A 13,945-nucleotide genomic window follows, 5' to 3' on the forward strand; every position below is an offset into this window, starting at 1 on the left:
AGAAACAAAACCCCCAAACCAAACTTACCCGTAACAGGTAAGAGTTGGTGTTTGCCAGAGGCAAGGGGTGGTGGGTGGGGGAAATGGGTAAAGGTGTCAAAAGGTACAAACTTCCAGGTATAAAATAAACAACTCATGGGGATGTAATGTACAGCATGGCAACTATAGTTAATACTGTGTTGCATATTTAAAAGTTGCTGGGAGAGTAGATCTTAAAAGTTCCCATTATAAGAAAAAAAAATTATTAACTGTATATGGTGTTGGGTGTTAACTAGACTTATTGTGGTGATCATTTTGCAACATATACAAATATCGAGTCATTGTGTTACACACCTGAAACTAATATAATGTTATATGTCAATTACTTATATCTCAGTTAAAAACAAATACTTGAGGTGGTAGGCCTGATTTGGCTACCTAACAGATTATTACTTCTAATTTCTCCTGCAAAGTCATTTCTTCTGACTGAACCTTCCTTATTTCTTCTCATTGTTATCATCTGACGTCTTTCTGGATACTACAGTTTTTCATTCAGAATTTAAGTACCTGTGTCATATTGTCCCTCTAGGTTCCACTATCACTTTGTCTTCATGTACACCCTTGCTTTAGCAACATTAACCTCCATAACCCCATATACTTTCTCTCTACTAAAACTATATCCTATGGCCATAGGCAGGGTGGTCTCTTACCATAATCCAGAACTCTTCCACAGCTAGGACTTTATTTCCTGTTTTGAGATTATTTTCTCAATTATAATTACTGAAAATGCTATGACTTTAGAGTTTTGTTTTGGGATTGTGTGTGTTTTAAAATTAAAATATAGTACCAAATTAGTATTGTTCTCTACAAGAAGTTGTTGGACAGTTTGTTTCCATGTAAAGTATTCCATCCCTTTACTCCTCCTCTTCTCAGCTGTCTCCACCTATCTCACACCCTCTCATTGTCATGTTTCTGTGATTGTTACTACTGTGTTAGATATATGAACAACACATTTTTAAATGGCTTTGTGTGAGTTGTCAGCAACAAGCCACTTGAATTTAAGTGTTCTAAGTTGGGATGAAAACAGTTTCACTAACTTACTTCTTCTCTTGTATAATACAGAAAGCGTGTGGCTTTATGATATATTGGTAAGAATACTATGGGAATTATATTAGCTTGAGTTCAAATTTGATCTCTGCCACTACCAACCGTGTGACCTTGTGCAAACTGTTTAACCTTGACATCCCATTTACCCAGAAGATTGTTGGGAGGATAAATGAGAAGGTATATAAAGTCTCTAACAGAGTACCCAGCACATAATACTTTTTTTTTGTATTCTGTGATGTTAACTTTCCTTTTTCCATCCACGTTTATGTTCACAAAGCTAACTTTTAAAGATTGTTTTCTAGATCCATCAGTTTTTACCTTTAAAAAAATCTATTAGAACTCGACAGAGTAACAACATTTATTGTATTGCATTTTTAGTTTGTTTCTTTGTTTTCATGGAAAGGCATTTTATCAGCAGTGTGTACGTGTCAATCCCAATTGCAGGGACCTCCCTGGTGGTGCAGTGGTTAAGAATCCGCCTGCAGTTAGGTGCAGGATGTAATTCACACAGAGTCAGAGTGTTAGAGGTTAGCTTTGTGAAGGACAAATCTAGTTACAGATAATACAGACTAGTAACAGTTACAAGATAACTAGGATTGATTAACTCTTTCAGGCTGCTTCCCTAGCCTGTTCACTCTTCCCTTTATTTTCCTTGTTACCAGGAGAGGAAAAACCTCATTTCTATTTTTTGTTGCAACAGGAGCATTCCTTCTTAGATAATGTTAAATGTGTAAGTGGTAACATGTGAAATACTTTTAACAGTTTTTCTCAAAGTTTTGAAACAATATTAGCCAGGATCATAGTGCAATAGGATAGAATGTTATTCCTTGAAAAACTTTGTATGTGTGTAGAGTTAAGAAGCAGTTGTATGTTTATGATTTAATAAAATAATTCTAAAGGAAATTAAAAATCTGCCTGCCAATGCAGGGGACATGGGTTTGAGCCCTGGTCCAGGAAGATCCCACATGCCATGGAGCAGCTAAGCCCGTGTGCCACAACTACTGAGCCTGCACTCTAGAGCCTGCGAGCCACAACTACTGAGCCCGTGTGCCACAACTACTGAAGCCTGCACATCTAGAGCCCATGCTCTGCAACAAGAGAAGCCACTGCAATGAGAAGCCCGTGCACCGCAATGAAGAGTAGCCCGTTCTCGCCACAACTAGAGAAAACCCATGCACAGCAACGAAGACCCAGTGCAGCCATAAATAAGTAAATAATAAATAAATAATAAATAATTTTAAAAGAACTAAAGTTAAAAAAAAATCCCAATTGCATGTTTAGTTTGAGCTAAAGTAGTTACTGAAATTTAGATTGGTACATTTAAAGTAGCTGAAGGATTTTAGAACTTCATGTAAATTGTCTTAATTTGAAGAAAAGTAATTTCATTGTTAGAATAAAACCAGATGAAAAGAGCCCTCAATTAAGATCATTTTAGAGATAGTTTTGTAGGGCTAATGTTGGTAATTACTCTTTGTGTAGCAATCTGCATAACTAAGAGTTGTTACTGAGCAAATTAAGGTTACACCTTGCCTTTTAAAAAAAAAAAATGTATTTATTTATTTATTTATGACTGTGTTGGGTCTTCGTTGCTGCGCACGAGCTTTCTCTAGTTGCAGCGAGCAGCGGCTGCTCTTCGTTGCGGTGCGCGGGCTTTTCACGGCAGTGGCTTCTCGTTGCGTAGCGTGCACTCCAGGCACGTGGGCTTCAGTAGTTGTGGTACATGGGCTTAGTTGTTCCGTGGCATGTGGGATCTTCCCGGACCAGGGCTTGACCCCGTGTCCCCTGGGGTTCATTGGCAGGCGGATTCTTAACCACCGTGCCACCAGGGAAGTCCTACACCTTGCTTTTAATAGTATGACTTTATAAAGTCTGAACCTACACCCCAAAATGGGAATAATTGTTATTTGTCTCCTTTATGACTCTTAACTCCCTCTTAAAATTTTTCCTTGTATGCTTTCTAGAACAATATAAGAATATGATCCATAATAGAAACAAAATACTATATATGCTCTATTATAGTCTAAGAAAACATTATGGAATAATATAGATTATGATAAAGCCATGACGGAATATTAAACTATTAAAATAGATCCGTATTCTACTGATTCTCTTTCTGTATTTAATAATTTGCTTTATTCTTAGTGAATTTCTCATATAATTTTTTAAGTGTTAGTATTTTCCTATTTTTTATTTCATTTTCCCTTTTTTAATGGACTCTCCTTTTAGTGGTGAAGGCTATTATCTGTATGCTGATATTTCCAAAATCGTATCTCTAGTCACGATCTGGCCCCTGAGCCCAGGTTCTGTACTTGCTGGATATATCTACCTGCATGTCCGTAGCCCCTTTACAGTTTCAAAATTGTATGTTTGAGGGACTTGAGAATCTGCTGTGTTTATACTTTGATCGTGCCTAGCATGTTGTATGACACATGGATGGGCATTTCCCCCTCTCCTCACTAATTGTTCTGTTAAAGGGTATAAATAGCAGGCTCTTTACGTGCAGAAAAATATTTCAGAATATTAATAAAGCAATATAAACAGTTATAAATTCATATAGTAAAGCTATATTTATATTCAGGCAGCTCAGTAAAAGAATAATCTGGTGTGTTATGAATTAGTCATAGTGTAAAATAAGAGATAAATAAGTTAGACTGCATTAAAATTAAGAACTTTTCTTCATCAAGTGGTACCATTAACCATTCTCCACTAAAAGAATCTTGGGCTCCTTGGAGAAATAGCTGATTTCAGGACTGGGGCAGGGAAAGTACAATGTATGCTTGGAACGTCTTGTGCCAGAAGGTTAGGAAGGCCCATAGAATGATGGGAATATATTAAAAGGACACAGGAACCAGCCTGAAGGGGAAGGTTCCCACTGGCCAAATGTGGGACAATTTAAACATCAAATTAGATAATGATAAAAGATTATAACCCATTGAAATAAAATCCATTAAGTCCATACTGAAATACCTAAGTACATATAGATAGGAAGGAAAAAGAAATCTTTCCCTGCAGGAGGAAGCAAAGTAAAAAATGTTGAAGGGGGCTTCCCTGGTGGCGCAGTGGTTGAGAGTCTGCCTGCCGATGCGGTGGACACAAGTCATGAAAGATATAAACAGACTGAAGAATTGTTCCGACTTAAAGTATGCTAAAGAGAGACATGACTATTGAATACGATACATGATCCAATATTTCTTTTTTCTATAAAGAATGCTATTGGGACATATGTATTGTAGAATAATATAGAATATTATTATGGAACCATAATAAAGTATTAGAACAAATAGAAAATAGATCCATAGTCTACTGGTTTTGTTGCTGTATTGGATTGCTTTCTTTTTCACTGGTGAATTTCTCTTCAAATGCTAATACTCTCAATTTGCAAAATTTAAATATGATCTTTGGATTGGATCAGTAGTTTTCAGAGTGGTCCATGTATACCCGGGAAATCCCCAAGGCTCTTTCAGGGGGTCCATGAGGCCAAAATGTTTTCATTATAACACAAAAATAATATTTGTTTAATCCACTCTGTTTACATTTGCACTGATGGTGCAAAAGCACTGGCTGGTAAAACTGCTGATACCTTAGCATGAATCAGAACAGTGACACTGTACTGTACCAGTAATCATTGTATTCACTGCCATGCAATTGCAGTTTTAAAAAATACCAGTTTCACAATATCCTTGGTAAAGCAGTAAAAAGTATTAATTTTATCAAATCTAACCACTACATGTATCTTTAATACCCTGTATGACGAAATGATATGTATAAATCATCACTTCTGCGTATGTAATTTATGGTGGTTGTTTTAAGGGAAAACAAGCACTTATGTGATTTTTAAGCTGAAGTAGCTATCTTTTTCATAGAACACCAAAATTGCTTGAAAACAACTGACAAAATCTGGTCCTTCACACTTGAGTATTTGACAGACACGTTCTCAAAAATGAATAGTGAGGCTGTCATTTCAAGGAAAATAACTGACACATGAAATAAAGAAGACCTCAGCAAAGAAATAGAAGATATAAAGAACAACCAAATGGCAATTTAGAACTGAAAAACAATAATTGATACAGTGATGCAGTGTGTAAACTGATGCAGTGTGTAAACTCAACAGACAGAGGAAAGAATCAGTAAACTGGCAGATAGAGGAAAAGAAATTACCCAGTCTGAACAGCAGAAAGAAAACAGACTGATAAAAATAATCTACAGAGCCTCAGGGAACTGTGGGACTATAAAAAAGATTTAACACTTGTCTCATTGGATTCCTGAGAGAGGAAGAAAGAGGGCTTCTATCTCAAGAACCAAAAAGAAAGAAAAATCTACCCAAAGGAAGGGAATAAAGAAAAGTGAAATTGAAAACAGAAGAACAGTAAAGGAAATCAATGAAAGAGCTGGTTCTTCAAAAAGATCAATAAATTGACAAACTTTTAGCAAGACTGAGAGAAATTAAAGAAAAAACGAAGTTGTCAGTATCAGGAATGAAATAGAAGGTATTGGACTTACCTGGTGTCGCAGTGGTTAAGATTCCGCCTGCCAGTGCAGGTGACATGGGTTTGAGCCCTGGTCCGGGAAGATCCCACATGCCGCGGAGCACTAAACCTGTGCTTCACAACTACTGAGCCTGTGCTCTAGAGCCCGCGAGCCCCAACTACTGAAGCCTGTGTGCCTAGACCCTGTGCTCTGCAACTAGAGAAGCCACCACCATGAGAAGCCCATGCACTGCAGTGAAGAGTAGCCCCTGCTCGCCGCAGCTAGGGAAAGCCTGCGCGCAGCAACGAAGGCCCAATGCAGCCAAAAAGTAATAATAATAAATAAATTTTTAAAAAAGAGAAAGGTATCACCATAGACCCTGCAGATATGAAAAAGATAATAAAGGGAATACTATGAACAACTCTACAAACATAAATTTTAAAAATCTTTTTTTTTTTTTTTTTTCCCCGGTACGCGGGCCTCTCACTGTTGTGGCCTCTCCCGTTGCGGAGCACAGGCTCCAGACACACAGGCTCAGCGGCCATGGCTCACGGGCTTAGCCGCTCCACTGCATGTGGAATCTTCCCGGACCAGGACACGAACGCATGTCCCCTGCATCGGCAGGTGGACTCTCAACCACTGCACCACCAGGGAAGCCCTACAAACATAAATTTGACAACTTTGATGTATGGACCAGTTTCTTGAAAAATACAGACCACCACATCTCACCCAATATGAATTAGGTAGTTTAGCCCTATTGCCTTGATACAAAAAAAAAAAAAAAATCCCAAGAAGAAAACTGTAGGTCAGTATTACTATATCAATGTAGATGCAAAAGTCCTTAACAAAATATAAGCAAATAGAATTTATGGCTCATTGCAGGCAGGGATGGAGCAGGGCTGCTTCACTATTTGAAAATCAACTAATACACCATATTAACGTGCTAAAGAAGAAAAATTACATGATCATATCAGTTGATGAAGAAAAAGCATTTGATAAAATTCAGGACCCATTCATAATTTGAAAAAAAAACATTTAGGAAAAAGATACTTAGGAGGAGCTAACTCAGATAAGGAACATTTATAAAAACCTACCTTATCCTTAATGGTATATTGGGAGAATCAAATTCTTAAAATTTCAGTTATTAAAAAACTTTAGATTTTTACTTTCCTTGATGCTCACTTTTATCTTTTAAGCATTTATATGCACTTCAGATAAGCAAGCAGTTACTCTTATTACTGAAATAATATTTATACTTCACAAGGAGAGTCTATAACCAAGTAAGACAATGCTGTCACTTCTTAAAGTCTGCTAGATAAAGATGAATGTCTAAATATTCTGACAGCATGCCCTTTGAAAATATTCTAAACTTTACAGTATGCATCTATAAAATTTATTTTGGTTTTCTCACATCTTGACACTTTAAGATCAAAGAAACTCTAAACAAAATGAGATAAAAAGATCCAAAAATATTTTTTTCATTTCTTTGCCAGAAAATTTCTTTAGAACATATTTTCATATTCTTACTGATTTTTTTGTATACCACAATTGATAAGCATAATAAATTTATTTTTAAAATGCTGAATAATATGGACTTGAGGAAAAAGTTAGAATCAATCCAAATGTCTTTATTTGCTGAAAGACAAAGTTTGCCAATTACCACAAATCAGTTTTTTTTCTAGGATAAAATCAGACCATCTTAGTAACTTTTAAAACAGATATTCTTTATTCTCAGAAGTAGAAGACAAGCGTTAAATCTTTTTTATAGTCGCACAGTTCCCTGAGGCTCTGTAGATTATTTTTTTCAGTCTTTTTTCTTTCTGTTGTTCAGACTGGGTAATTTGTTTTCCTCCATCTGCCAGTTTACTGACTGTTTCCTCTGTCAGCTCTATTCTGTTGAGTTTACTTACTGCGTTACTGTATCAATTATTGTTTTTCAGTTCTAAAATTGCTATTTGGTTCTTTTTTATATCTTTTATTTCTTTGCTGAGGTTTTCTATATTTCATGTTTCATGTGTCAGTTATTTTCCTCAAAGTGACAGGCTCACTGTTCAACACATTGATGCTTAAAATTCCACTTAAACCAAGTTCCTTAAGGCTATGTAGATTTTTACATGCACCTGTAAAACTCTTCCTTCAGTAAATTTAGGATAATGTTAAATCTGGCTAGGGATATAAAAAGATAATAAGAGATTGCTGCCATCCTGGACTTTATAATCTGAGAAAGGGACTAAATAACAGATGAAAAAAATTATAAGGGTCAAGATTACTAATAAATAGTTTCTGGTTCCTCATGATACTACAAGATAATCTGAAAAATATATAATTTGTTATCTTGAAATGCATATGTGTCTTATGAAACTAAAGATCCCATATGGTTTTGGAATAATAGCATGACTGGAAACTATATTATTATTTTTTAAGAAGTGATAAGATTTTTATCTTAACTAGAGACTTAAATTTATGTGTTCTGAAACAATTCCATTATACCTGGGACTCCTTATTAAGTTATAAAAATCACCTTTATTGAGGTATAACTTGCCATATAATAAAGTTTACCAATTTCATGTGTACAGTTAATGTGTCCTGATAAATGTATATAGTTTTTTAAGCATCACCACAATCAAGATGTAGAACATTCCTGTTACCCTCAGATGTTACTTGGTACCCCATTGCATTCACCCTCCGATCCGTGGCAACCCCTGATCTTTCAGTAACTATAGTTTGCCTTTTCTAGGATTTATAAATGGAATCATGCTGCATGTAACCTTTTGTATCTGCGTTCTTTTAACGTAACTTTTGAGAATTATCTATGTTATGTGTATCAGTAGTCTTTGCCTATTCATTAGTGAGTAGCACTCCGTTGTTTGGATACACCACAGTATTATCTATTTGACAGCTGATGGACATTTAGGTTGTGTCTTGTTTAGGCTATTAACAATAAAGCTTCTATGAACATATGAGTACAAATCTTTGTGTGGCCATGTTTTCATTTTAGTTCCCACCAGCAATGTATAAGAGTTTCATTTTTAGTTGACACTTGATATGTCAACATTTTCCTTTTAGCTACATGTACTGTATGTCTGGGTGGTAGTTTTCTATTGCTGAGTAACAAATTACCAAAAACCTAGTAGCTTAAAACAGCACCTATTTATTGTTTCATAGTTCTGTAGGTCAGAAATTTAGCATGGGGTCTTCAGGGATCACAGGGCTGAAATCCAGACTGAGTTCTTTTTTTTTTTTTTTTTTTTTTTGCGGTACGCGGGCCTCTCACTGCTGTGGCCTCTCCCGTTGTGGAGCACAGGCTCCGGACGTGCAGGCCCAGCGGCCATGGCTCACGGGCCCAGCCTCTCCGCGGCATGTGGGATCCTCCCGGACCAGGGCACGAACCCGCGTCCCCTGCATCAGCAGGCGGACTCTCAACCACTGCGCCACCAGGGAAGCCCCAGACTGAGTTCTTATCTGGGGGTTTTGAGGAAGATTCTGTTTCCAAGCTTATTTACGTTATTGGCAGAATTCAGTTCTTTGCCGTTGTAGGATTGAGATCTTTGTTTCCTTGCTCACTGTCAGCTGGAGGCCACTCTCAGCTCTTAGAGACTCACTCCATCTCCCTGGTGTTGAATTCTTTGGCTTTGAATCTCTGACTTCCCCTTTCTCTTTTTAAAAGGCTCTTATGACTAGAACAGATCAACCTGAATAATCTTATCCTAAGATTAATTGTTTTGGAACCTTAATTACATATACAAAATCACTTTGCAGCGGTACCTAGATTAGTGTTTGAATAACTGGGAGATGTTTATATACCAGAGGCTGGAAATTTCAGGACATCCTGGGATTCTGCGCACACAACCATTTGTTCTACATTTTCAGTAACACTTGGTATCTCTGTTTTTAAGTTTTAGCCACACACAAACACACACTAGTTGCACATGTAGTGGTATCACATTGTAGTTTAAACTTTCATTTCTCTAATATCTAATGGTGTGAAACATCTTTTCGTGTGCTTATTATGTATATATCTTTTGTTGTAAAATATCTATTCAGATCTTTGGGGGTTTTTTTCTTTTTTTTTCTTTTGTATACTGCTATCTATTTGTTTTAGCATCACTTGTTGCAGAGGTTTTCCCTCACTGAATTACCTGGACATCTTTGTTAGATATCACTTGACTCTGGGTGTTTATGTATTTTTTTTTTCATTTTATTCTGCTCCATTGAACTTTATGTCTACTCTTGTACCACTGTTACTCTGTTGATGACTTTAGATTTATAATAATTCTTCAAGTTTTAAGTCCTTCAACATTGTTCTTTTTCAGCTTGTTTGCTGTTTATATCCTTTGCATTTCCATATACATTTTAGAATCAGTGTATTGACTTCTATAAAATATTTTACTGGGATTTTAATTGGGATTGTTTTTTATTTGTTAATCAGTATGGGAAGAATTGCCATCTTAATGAGTCTTCTGATCTATGCACATGATATAGCTTTCTGTTTTTTTAGATCATCTTGAATTTCTCTCAGTTATGTTTCATGGTCTTCATTGTACAATCTTTGCACATATTTTACTAAATATTTTGTATTTTTGATGATTTTCTAAGTGAACGGGATCCTAATTTCATTTTTCATCGCTTGCAGAATGTAGAAGTACATTCGATTTTATATACTGACCTTGTATCCTGTGACCTTGTTTCATTTATTAGTTCTCATAGCTTTTTTGTAGTTTGTCTAGGATTTGTCTACATGTACAATGATGTCATTTGCAAGTAAAGGCAGTTTAACTTCCTCTTTCCAATCTGTATGTCTTTTATTTCTTTTGTCTTGCCTTATTGCACTGGTGCAGATAACTTTATGTTGTTCCTGATCTTGGGGAGAAGGCATTCCTTCACGATATTAAGTATGATGTTAGCTGTAGGCTTTTTGTAGATAGCCTTTATAGACTGAGGAAGATTCTTAGTTTACTGAGTTCTTGTTTTGTTGCGAAGGGGTATTTAAATTTGTCAGATGCTTTTATTCTATCTGTTGAGATGACCATAGGTATGGCATTTTTTATTCTGTTAGTATAATGAACCATGTTAATTTTGAATATTAAACCAACCTTGCATTACTGGGATAATCCTCAGTTGGTCATGATTTTTATTCTTTAAAATATTTTTCTGGATTTAATTTCATCAAATATTGTTAAGGATTTTTCCATCCATGGTCATGAAGAAATATTGGAGTAGAGTTTTCTTTTTTGTAATGTCACTGTCTGATTTTGCTGTCAGGGTAAGCTGGCCTCATAAAATGAGTTAGAACTATTCCTTCCCCTTCTGCTTTCTGAATGAATTTGTATAGGATTGGTATGTTTTTCAGACTTTGAATATATGATAGAATTGACCAGTGAAGCCATCAAAGTCTTTAGTTTTCTTTGTTAAGAAGGTTTTGTGTGTTCTTTTTAAACTCCAGTTCAGTTTATTTTAATAGCAATAGAGCTGTTCAACTTTATTTTTTTCTTGAGTCAGTTTTGGTAGATTTTATTTTTCAAGAAACTTGTCCATTTCATCTAAGTTATAAATTTTATTTTCATACTTTTTTTGAATATCCATTTATTTTTCTTTTAATGTCTGTAAAATCTCTAGTGATTTGCCTGGGGTGTTAGTTATTGACCTTTTCCAAAAAATGAGTTTTGGTTTTACTGATTTTTCTTTCTGTTTGTCCATTTTCTAGTTCATTAATTTCTGCTTTTTTTTCTCTTTTTCCCCTTGCCTTGGGTTTAATTTATTCTTTTTCTAGCTTTTTAAGGTGGGAACAGATCACTGGGTTTTGGACTTCCCTTGTAATAGCATTTTCCTCAAAAGACTGCTTAACCTGCATCCTTTAAATTCTGATAGCTTCCGTTTTTACTCTGTTCAGAATATTTTCTGATTTCTCTCATCATTTCTTCTGTGACTCATGGGTTATTTAGAATTGTGTTGTTCATTTTCAAATATTTGGATGTTTCTAAATACCTCTCTTGCTTAATTCCATTGTAATGAAAAAATATATTCTGTATGGTTTCAAACCTTTAAAGTTTATTGAGACTTTTTTTTAGGCTCAGAATAATGTTTGTCTTCGTGAATGTTCGTGTGCAGTAGAAAAGAATATTTTGTTGTTTTAGGACATCTTGGTTGATAGTGTGTTGTTCTGATCTTCCACAACTTATTTTTTCCTTTGGTCTACTTATTTTCTGTTATTTACTGTGAGAGAAATGTTAAAATCTCCAAATATGACTGTCTGTTTAACTTTCAGTTCTCTGTATTTGACACATTTAATTTTGAAGCCCTGTTATTAAGTATATACAGTTGGCCCTTGAGCAACTGATGTTTGAACTGTGTGAGTCCACTAATACAGGGATTTTTTTTCAATAAATACTGTAGCATCGATACTACATGATCCAAGTGAATGCATGGGTTTGGGTATCTGCCAGGGTCCTGGAACCCATTCCCGGTAGATACTGAGGGATAACTATATATGAAAGGGTTCTGGGACCCAGTTACAATGTATTTTTCCCTACACATCCACAGAATTCTCAAGATAGCAGCTGGGTGTCCTGCAATTCAACTCAATTCTGACACTATCTAGAGATAGCATCAGCTTCCGCAGGTTGAGGGCTCAGTCCTACAAGACTGCCCCCTCCCCCGCTCCTTTAGATGCGAATTGCAAGTCCAGGTTGTTAACCTGAAGTTCTGACCAACCGGTTATAGATTGGAGGTTCCAACAACCCCCACCTTGAGTTTGAGTAATTTGCTAGTGCCACTCAGAACTCAGAGAAACATTTTACTGCCTAGATCACTGACATACTATAAAAGGATGTAACTCAGGAACAGCCAGGTGGAAGAGATATCTAGGGCAAGGTGCATGGGAAGGGGTGTGGAGCTTCCATGCCCTCTCCAGGTGCTCCAGTCTCCCTGCATCTCCACATGCCCCCCAACCAAGAAGCTTTCCAACCCATCCTTTTGGTTTTTCTGGAGGCTTCATTAGATAGGCATGATTGATTAAATCACTTATCAGTGGTGATTGAGCTCAGTCTCCAGCCCAGCTTAAATCATTGGCGAATGGTTTAACCCCCAGCCTATCTCTCTTCCCTAGAGATTGGAAGGTGGGACTGGAAGGTCCAACCTCTAATCACATGATTGGTTCTTCTGGCCACCAACCCCTACCTTTAGTCCTTTCCTATAGTCACCTCATTAACAAAAGAAATCTTTATAGCTCTCCACACTTGAGACATTCTAAGGAGCTCTTGTGCTAGGATATTTCTCATTATATATCACAATATATTTAGAATTGTTACATCTTCCTAATGAATTGACTCTTTTAAGGTTATGAAATAGTCCTCTTTATCCCTGGTAATATTCCTTGTTCTGAATTCTACATTGTCCAGTATTCTTAGCCACTGTATCTTTCTTTTGATTATTACTTGTGTGGTATATCTCCTCCTGTCTTTTTAGTTTCAGCCTATCTGTAAAGTAGACTTCGTTTAGATAGTATATAGTTGTATCTTCTTTGAATTGGAATTATTAGACCATTTACGTTGAACGTAATTAATATAATTCTCAAAATGCTTGGATTTAAATCTACCATCTTGCTAGTTACTTTGTATTTTTTTCCTCATTTGATTTTTGATCCTTCCTATTTATCTGCCTTTTTTTGGATTGAGTATTTTTATGATTAATTTTTTTTTTTTTTTTTTTTTTTGCGGTACGTGGGCGTCTCACTGTTGTGGCCTCTCCCGTTGCGGAGCACAGGCTCCGGACGCGCAGGCCCAGCGGCCATGGCTCACAGGCCCAGCCGCTCCGGGGCACGTGGGGTCTTACCGAATTGGGGCACGAACCCTTGTCCCCTGCATCGGCAGGCGGACTCTCAACCAGGGAGCCACCAGGGAAGCCCTGGAATAATATTTTTTAAAGGGTATTTAAAAAATTTAGACATGAAAGAATATGTGAGACAGTAAAAGATAGGAATCATGGTAAGAATCTTAAGGTCAATTAAGTAAGGTGCAAAATAAGTAGAACTCCATCTCTGCTAATTAATAATGTCATTTTTATTAATGTTTGCTACTCCTGTCTCTGTTTTAATATATATTTGATGTTTAAAGTGACCTAAAACTAGATTAACCAGTTAAATTATCTGCTATAATTTTCAAGGAAAAGACTAATTATTGTCAGCAAGATAGGAATTAAAGATGCTAATTTACTGATAAACTTTTCTCAGACCTTAAGTTTACTCAGAATAAGAGATACTTTTAAGAGTTTAAAAGCTAGCCAGCCACACTAAAATGGTACTTCTTATTTCAGGTGGCACTTAATAACTTCTTAGGATACATAGGTATATTCAAATATCAATATTTAAATGTTAATCCCATTGTACACTTGCTGC

The 13,945-nt window shown here is 36.2% G+C and overlaps 1 protein-coding gene across 2 annotated transcripts in view; it reads left to right on the forward strand.

Moving 5' to 3' along the window:
* Positions 1–13,945, forward strand: part of PPP3R1 (protein phosphatase 3 regulatory subunit B, alpha) — a 113,218-nt gene that overhangs the window by 71,181 nt on the left and 28,092 nt on the right. The window lies entirely within an intron of this gene.

Source organism: Pseudorca crassidens, chromosome 14 (genome assembly GCF_039906515.1).
Source record: "Pseudorca crassidens isolate mPseCra1 chromosome 14, mPseCra1.hap1, whole genome shotgun sequence".
Classification (NCBI taxonomy): domain Eukaryota; kingdom Metazoa; phylum Chordata; class Mammalia; order Artiodactyla; family Delphinidae; genus Pseudorca; species Pseudorca crassidens.